This window comes from Mercenaria mercenaria, chromosome 2 (assembly GCF_021730395.1).
Source record: "Mercenaria mercenaria strain notata chromosome 2, MADL_Memer_1, whole genome shotgun sequence".
In the NCBI taxonomy this organism is placed as follows: Eukaryota; Metazoa; Mollusca; class Bivalvia; order Venerida; family Veneridae; genus Mercenaria; species Mercenaria mercenaria.
Window position 1 is genome coordinate 97,930,005 of NC_069362.1, and position 10,015 is coordinate 97,940,019.

The following is a 10,015-nucleotide window of genomic DNA, read 5'->3' on the forward strand; positions in this document are numbered from 1 at the left end:
GTATTTATGATTGAAAAATAAAAGAGAAAAAAAAAATTAATATAAAATTGTGTTTTAAATTTTCATTTTCAGTTTGTTGCCAAAAGTGACTTTTTTCATGCTTTGCTTTGTAACTTTGAAATGCAGATACTGTTTTCAATTTCAGACAAATGTTATCTACAGTATATTCTGCCAGCTTTCGATGAGTGAAAGTCACATTTTTCTGAAATATCACAATTCTCCAGACAGAATTTGAAAAAAATATAAACTTGCATATTTCTTTAAGAAAGTTTCTCATTATTTTATTATTGTGAAAATAAGTTTCTGATTATTTTATTATTGTGTTTGATCAACAATATTTTTTTTTACATAGAAATGCCAGAAAAACCCCACCCTAGTATAACTTTAAATGTTATTAATTATTCATTAATTTAAAATGAATTACTTTGTTTCCCCTTCTCACTAATTGATACACTTGTAAGGTAGACTGACTTTCCAATAAACAATGACCCTTGTTTATTGGAACCATACTGTGATGGTCATTAGCCCCCAACTGTGCTGGTGAAGACAGAAATCCCATGGCCCACTGCCCAAATCTAGGCCTTTAATAATGAGATTTACAATAAAGAGACAAATTACGTATAATCATACTGATTTGGAATATATGGAAGAGGATATGTAAATGTTTGTCACTAAAGGACATTAAAGTAAAGTTTAAAGTTCCTTTTTTTCATTTCGAACGAATAAATGTATACATATCATTGAAATGATAAAACGATTTAATAATTACAAGATAAATACAACTGACTAGATGATAAGTCATATTATGCAATTTCATCAAACCCCGCCATTGCATATAATAATATATATATTCTGAAACTGACATCGTTTGATTTGCATCGACATCGATTTTACACGATTATATTTCTTGCGCTATCTTAGAGACACGCTTTATTGCCAAATGTTTGCAACAGTTATGACTTAACTGTAACTTCAATCAAAACAGTTAAAATAGTATTCAGTTAAATATATTCAGTTACGAAGAAAAAATACTTTTTTGTGTAATTTTCCGAATTATTGTGACAATATTAATAGCACATATTAATACATTTGTCAAATTTTCTCAATACACAACATTAGATTTTGAATAAATCGAGGAAATAATAAATAAAAATCTAAACATATTTTTAATATCATATTTTCAAGGTTATTTTTACCATCGGCATCCGTCTCAAAATAATTTATATGTGACGTAAAGGACAAATAGCCACAGTTCCTCGTGATCTAATTTCATGTGTAAAAAGTATAATTAACCACATATTTTTGAAAATGCGTAAGAACGGTAGTTTGTACAGCGTTGTATATTTGTCTCCATGATATTTTATATATCTATTCTTTTCCAACAAATTTACTTCTTATTATTTCAGGAACTGGGTTGTGTAAATTTATCCACGCTTTCCCAATATTCGTCATCACCATCTCGTGCTACACACTAGTTTTTATTTCCTTTGAACGACGTCGTGCCATAATGGAATCCAACAGAGTTCAAATGAAATTGGTCCACCTGTTAAAACTTATTCCGGTTATTTGGATCAGCAGCATTTTAGTAGCATTTCCCACAATATTCGAATATTCCGTTTACAACATAGCTCCTCCAAACTCGGCGGAGAATTCAACTGCGGTTTGTGGACACCAATCCGTTTCTCCGGTGTGGACAGTTGTAAACTGTTTGTTTGTTGTTATGGTTAGTTTTGTTATACCTTTGATTCTCATGTTCAACAGTTACATTAAACTTATACTGTTTGTTAACAGAAGGTGTTCAAGAGTTGCAGCAATTGCAGGAAACAAAACAAACCAAAACGATCAAATGACAACTGGCATTGGCTCTGGAAACATTCCCTTCGTTGGTTTCCATTTAAACAAAAACAGGGTGAAAATTGTAAAAATGTTGGTTGTAATGGCAGTGACCTTTGTGATCTGTTGGTTACCTTTCTTTTTACTTTACGTGTACACGGTAAGTAATTTACTTGGTTCTGTTATATTGTAGGAATAACACACGATTTTGTTTTGTTTATTAACGTCTGCAGAAGCCCACCGAGGTCACAAACATATCCCAAGGGCTTTCTGCAGACGTTAATAAACAAAACAAAAAAATAACGTGTATTGTCGCTATTCTTGCATAAAAACATAACACGACGACTAAATGTATTGTTTTCATATGTGATGACTTTATGATTTCGGTACATTTTTAATTACCGTTCTGGTGATCTTGGAAACGGTAAACATGTTTTAAATATCCATAACCAGGGCCAAGAAATCAATAACACTACAAAAAACACGTAATGAAGGTTTCTTAACGATCTTTTTATCTCTCGTTATTAGAAAGATGTCATTACCAATAATTTTGCATATTACTTAAAAATTTGGTAAACAGGAGCACAATTTCAAGAATAATAACTTTACATTCGAGTCATTTTGTGTACGAACACACTTCGAGTACGGATGAGTACGAACGTAGTGACAAGCTTTCAAGCTTTTTATATTATGGGGGAAAGGGACAGTAGATTTGAAAATTCCACATATCTGCGCTTGTTACAGTGCGAAAAAAAATTCCAATTTTGATTAATTCAAGGCAAGTGTTGAGCGGATGTATTGCATATACTTAGCACTTCATTATGTGACATTTTCAGCCTGCCGATTCTGTTGCTTTTGTGATAAAAAAAAAAGAGTAAAACGCCGGTTTCAGGACACTAAATTTTGAGGTAAAAATGGCTCAAAATGCACACCTTGCGCGACCTGTACCGTATTATCTGCAAATGACTGACCTAAAACACATGTATATTTTTAAAGCATGTGACCAGACGACAATAATGGTGGGAAGAAAAGTGTCTCTTAACCGTTTACTTTTTCCGCTTTGAGCTGAATCTGGATGGATGGATGACCGTTTCCATTTCGTCTGACTCCCGTTACCTTAGGTAAGATTTTAGACCCGACCGTCTACACGGAGCTAGGAAAATCGATTCAAGCACATATTTATTTTACACAGTAATTACTCGTACGCAGGAATCCTTAGTTCTATAAACATCATAAATAACAGTTGAATACATATGCCTGTAAAGTACATCTATCTATTTTATTTAAAAAACGTACCCGGGCCAACTGGCCCGTGCCACTTAAATTCTTCGGGAAATTAGATTAAAACATACCGACTGATACTTACCAAAATCATTAATAAGATTCCTAGAAACAAACAATCGTACAAGTTACATGCGATTCTTGAACATTCACGGTTATCTACAAAAACTGAATCGACGCTGACTTCTAAACAAGGGGAGAAGTGACTACGAACATTGTTGTGGCAGTGCATTTGGCATTGGTAACTGATACAGCAAAACATTCTATGGATTAGATTGCATCTTTATGCTACATGAAAGATACAAGACGATGATACCTGATTTCAATCTTCGCAGAAATACATATACGTCCATGGCAAAGCATTTCATGTATTTACAGCACGTGAATTGCCTTGTTTGCACACGATTTATTTCCGCTATAATACCGTATTTTCTCAATTCCCCAATTCAAATCTTTTCGCGAAAAATTAAGTGTACTGGTTGGGACTCATTTTCCGGACAGGACCAGTTTCCGGACACGTGTAATATCCGCTTTATTTCGTTGTTATTCATGTAATTGTTTCATCTAGATCATTTAAATGTTTGTTCTTCATGTCTACAACAAACCACTATTTTATAAGGCTGTGTAATGTTTGGGTTTTTGATGATAACTCACCTGCGTTTACAAAACAACTTTCTGTCTTAACGGGGCATGAAGATAGCATTGCGCATGCGCAGTAGTTCACACATGCCGAGGTATCAAGTGGGGAAGAAATAATCAAACTACATAATGATTGTCTGCTGATAACATGTTCTACTTTTAATTTCACGCTAAAAGTTACGTAAGATGCAGGGCTGTCGATTTTTGCACTAATTTCATTCTATATCTATTGGAATTATCAAGAATTCGTATAAGACGAAATTTGAGTTTTTTATAGTCAACCTCGCTTTGCTTTCGTAGCTGCTATTGAAAGTCGCGTTATGTTTCATGTGCAATTTTGAAGAGATGAATGATAAAGAAATGTGTAGAAATAGTTTAATTACTTATTTTGATATCAAATTAACAACAAAACACTGTCAAAATATTTGTCCGGAAACTGGTTTACCTGACGGGAAAAATAAATCATTTTAGTGACCCCATTTGAGGCTCCATGGAACCCATATTTTACATCACAACGCGATGCTGATTACAACATCGGATGTGAAAGGAGCTGAAGTTTGTGCAGTATGGGCTTCATTTATGTCAAAACAATTTTTAGGGAATAATATAGCCGAAATATGAAAATGTGTCCGGAAAATGGTTCCCAACCAGTATACATGATACATGAGGGACCCTGTTGTTAGAAATATTAAGCGGTTATTAAGCTAACGGACGATGCAATTTTAGGGTAATATTTTCTTTACGTTTGTAAATAAAATGTGTAAGAATTAAGGATTATGAACACTAAAGTCTCTTCACATTTAAATCAAACCCCACAACGCCATAATTTAACCGGCGATAAGCTCAGCAGCCGGAATAGTTTCGAACAACTGGACATTTATTCTATTTAACATTTCGCAAATAAATTTAAAATATGAAGACAAGTCAAAGCCAATTCGCGAAATAAAATTCACGCGGATTTAAAAGCGTTTTATATTATCTAATGGAAAACATTATCTTCCAGGCATATACCCTTTAGACTACTGATCATTTAACTTATTTTTGCTTCAGAAGCTGGCTGGGAAAGACGCTAGTGTATACGCAGATGGCAAGGCAACACTAATTCTAACGTTTCTGATGGTATTTAGCACCGCTTATAACGTCATACTGTACGTCATATTCAACAGCGCTTTTAGAGAAGCTTTGAAAAACACAGCGTTTTGTTCTTGTAAGCAGATCAACGATCATGGAAGTCGTATTTCAGCTATTTCGGCCCCCTTGGAAACGGAAAGCAGATGTGCAAGGCTACCTGACGTCAACTGATGCTGCAAAGCTAAACCTTACACAGTTCACGTTTAGTTACTTTACGACAAACATTCAAGCAATTAGTAAAGGGCTTTCCGTCCTGTGTGAAATTATAAGTTGTGTCTTTGATGCAGTCGTCGAGTAAACACGGTATTGTTTATTAAAATCAATACAAACTTACTTGTAATCACTGTTTCAGCTGCTGATACGTGTATAAACAGCTAAAGGCAGTCGCGTCCAAAAGTCGCGTTAACAATTTACAGTAGACTACAAATGAAATTAGGTTCTATTTTGAGAAAAAAAATAGTGTTACAGATTTTGTCATTGAACTGATGCTTGTGGCCTTAGCTTATTATCTTTAACTACAGACATCACCAGACGTTATAGCTGATTAGTAAATGACTGCACTGCGAACATTCTAACGTTAATTATTTATTTCAAAATCCTCTTAAATTCTGTGCTATCTGAAGACCCATCCTTATCTTATATGTCTGTGTCGGGAGTGTTCAGTTGTAATAAAAAGAAAAATATTACGTAAGGCAACAATCTCGGAGACTTCATTTTCTGAATCGGCTTCGTATCTTGAATGCCACTTCTAATTATGAAGAATTGGAATTTCTACAATGACAATAATCACTGCACTGGCAAATATGTTGCAGAATTAAATTATAAAGAGTCGGTGACTTCCGATGTACACGATGCATTGTGTATTGTACAACGGGTCATCTTCTGCAGTAAAGCACCTATCGGTTCTATTATTTCCTTCTTTTTACAACGCCATTCATCTGTCCTTTCATAAAAGTTAGTAATATTTTGAATATCTTTTATTTAGATTAAATGTGACACACCTATAATAGCGTATACGCATATTTTAAGAAATCTTTGGGCTTAAATAAACGTTAAGTCAATGAAAAGAAGTAATACTTAATGACGAGTAATGTTATGCACTTAACTCTTGGATTTAAGCATTAACGTAAGCAGCATAAACATAACAGCGGAATTTGGTAAGATACAATGTAGAATCTGAATTAAAATAAAGGTCAAGCAGCGTGATTTTTCTTAAGTGATTTGTTGGCCTTAAAAAAGATTCCATATCATCATTTTGATAAACAGTGACCTATATAGTGATGAAATATTAACTTAAAAAGATATCTCTCATAGCTGACATATTCTGTAGAAAAACTTGCATCAGATTTTAAGCAAGTACAATCCCTTCTATTGCAGTTGAATTGTAGTGTTTAAATCTAACTATATGATTTGACCACTACACTATGAATATCTAAAGTTAATTAACTATTACAAATATCTTTGATTTTTTTGTAAGTAATTTGAACTCTCATAAGATCTTGCCCTACGTTTCGTTTCGTTTCGTTGAAAGCTTGTTAGTTTTTAATCACCGTCATTTCATTGTCCTGTTTGGAGAAAATAGTTACGAGCTTTAAGTATTCCGAGGAGCTGTTTCCTATTGATTTTATAAACTAATGCATCACTTAATTGTACTGTATGAAAGAAACTTCTCGTTAGAGTACGGAAGTTGAGGTGAATCTGCTTAATATATCTCGACGGCAACAAAAGGACCTCAACAATCAGAATAATCAGAAGTTGACTACAATGCCGAAAGTCTTTCTATCACTAAATGAACCCGCAGGCTTTCATTTGGTTCTGTAAAATGTGGCAAACAATCACTCATTCGGTATCATTGGGACAGTATAATTTTGAAAATGCGGATTGAAAACAAACTCTTAACTAATAATATCGAAGCACACGTAATTAATGTAAAGCTTGTAAACATTCGTTTTACAGTTAAATAACCGATTCTAAGTGTTTATATTCTTCTGAGTTAAATGCAGTGTGATTTCTGCTGGGCTGATTTGAAAAGACGCAGTGTCTTTTATAATGGAACCATTTTGATAAACCACTCGCCTACAGAAAACAAATTGTAAAAGGTAAACTGACTGAATATCTCACATTTCACGTATTTTGCAATCATATCTCAAAATAAAATTTACATGTTGATCACCCCTTTATATTGCAATGGGTAAACGACAAAAACAATAACGATAATAGAAACAATAACGACATTTCATTACAATTGCAATGCTTATATCTGATTGATTAAGAGAAAGTAATGTTGCTGTTTGTTTGTAATATTTCATATTTCCTTTTCATCGGGTATTCTCTAGATATTAAGCGAGACCAACAGATATATTATATTCTCATTATTATTTTCGTTAATAATATCAGGGAAAGGGTTGTGCTTTTGAAACATTTACAAAATGAAACTCATTTTTGATGATTTCATAGGGAATCTTTATCATATTGACTTTCGTTATACACTTATCAAAATTTCGCACGCACCACTTGACTATTGAGTAATTATCTTAAAGAATGAGAATATATATTTGAATTTCGGTGCATTCTTCGATCAATATGTTGTACATTTTAAATCATATGATTTTTTAAATAATCAAAACATATTATGATATATGTTTTTATTTAGCGTGTATATCCTATTTTTAAAAGGGAGATGATATCATAGAATTAAATTTTCAGTTGAATATGATTGTGTGTGTGTTTTTAAACTAATATGTATATCAAATACAATACTCTGCTCATCTAGTCCATACAGGCTTTGGCATTCGCATATGATTAAAAATAATTCACACTACGCTTAAAACTTTCTAATTGATTTGAATCAGCATATCACCAATGTTCCCATTTCTTTTCAAGTTAAATAAGGTTGCTAGGGTATCTGCCTTCACAGTATTCCTTTCTATCACGGATTTTACATGGAATTTGTTGTTTTTCATGCACACACAATGATGCAGAAAAAGTTTCGGCTATCTTTATCAAACTTTATCAATTGATTTTAGAAAAATCCATTGTCGAACGGTGACGGTAAGAAGGAAAATGCTTTTCATATCAGTCCGCATTTTTATACAAAATGCCTTCATATAGTGTCATCTTATTACTATTAGAAACAAACAAGTACAAAATCAAAATGTAACTGTTTAAGCCGGTTTTAACTTTTATATGTTTTCCTATTCATTATTTGCTAATAAAACTCCTTACTAAAAACCTTTACGTTACACCCAAGTGTCAGACTTGATCGATTCTAAAATAGTCATTCTGGCATACCAGAGGTCAACCATGGTTTCCTAGTTGGGATTTTGACGAACCTCTAATAGATCAGAATGAAAATATTGAAATAAATCGTTGGCAAAAGATGGTGACAAACGTGAAATACCAATTCAGTCGCAGCCATGCCTTCCATCTGTCATAACTATAGATTGTATATTAGATGTTTAGTAGTTATGTCCCTTTCCAACACGGCATGGTTTTATGGACTGGATAAAATTTTTAGTTTAAAAGTGTTTTTGTGGATTTTTTTGGCAGAAATGTGTTAATAAATTTGTCCAAATTTTTATACCATGCAAGTAAAATCAGAAACTAAGTAATTGTAAGATCTTCCGAAAAGCTATGTTCGTGTTGGAGTTGTCAGTTTGCTATAGACATTGTAAAATGTTTAATGCAATAAATTTATTGTTGTTGTTGTTGTTGTTGTATAGAGGTTGTTTGATATTTGGAAATTATATGTTATTTGATGAAAGATCATTGGTTCACGTGTATTGATCTGCTCACGTTATCATAAGTGATAAATTGCACCAACTAATACATCCAAATTGTTCCCTGTAGAAATTTACATTTATGAAAATTTTTAAAGACGTTGAGTTTGATATTCATACCAGCGTACTTATTTTTTTTAACAGATTAGGATTTAATTATCAAGCGTTGATTTGTCACAAACACAACCATTACATAACAATCTGCTTTTAATGCTTTGAATTTTCATGATATGTCATGTCATACATCAAAAGAATGTTATTGGTTTTCGCAATATATAACAATTTTTCAGATTATGAAAACATCGTGTAAATGTAGATCAAACAACGACTTCGTTTTAACGTTAGTAACAATTTATCAAGATGTGACCTACATATGAAAATAACTAATTTATAGATGGCACTTTTATTTGACAAATTCGGTTAACTACAATCCGTTGCTTTCCAACAATACAAAACATTTTAACATGGACACGTTAGGAGTAAAATATGTTGAACGTTTTGTTATTTCGCAATCCGACTTGCTTGAAAACAAATCAGAACGTTCGTTCAAAGGTTATGTTACTCCACGACTATAGAAATCTACAGGTAAGCCCCGGTTCATATGCGTTTGAGCAAGGGGATTAAGAGTCAGAGGAGGACATGGCTGCGGTCACCCAGTTATGGAAGTGAGGGACTCCACCATATGCTTTTTCTGACCGCTTTCCCTCCCCAACACAACACTGACTGTTGGCATCATAAAAATAAGGGCAAATAATTTGCCTTAATTAGTTAATAGCGGTTGAAAGAACGTTTTGTTTTAACTGTTCACAAATTATCAGTACAATCTGTATAGAGTTACCAGTCTGGCTCCACATTTGGTTCGCTTCAACTTTGAAGAAGCACCGTCGCTAGTGTGGTAAGTATACGACTTTAACTTTATTGCCTAATATGAGAGTATTGGCGCTGCATCTGATCCTATGAGATTTTGTCGAAGAGAGGCTGCAAACATGGTTCGAATATATTTAATTTCTGTGACAATAATATTATTTTTTTTGTTCTAGAAAATCCGTAAACTACTGATGAATAAAGAAACAATTAAAGATTACCTAACATGTCATGTATTTTTATGGGAAGGGATATAATCAATTTAATTTAGAATCTTGAGCCACAAGAAATGGACAATGGGTCATTCATGTTTCATAAATTATTGAGTTTCAGCTGTTTATATGATATCATTTTAGTGTGAATTTCTAACATTAAGAGAGCGAACATTAATTCTTGCGAAGAACCTTCCAAGATCGAGAATTTAAGGCGCAAATACAGGACGGAAATCTCGGTAGTAATCTGTGCTCGTACATCATTAATTGTAACAA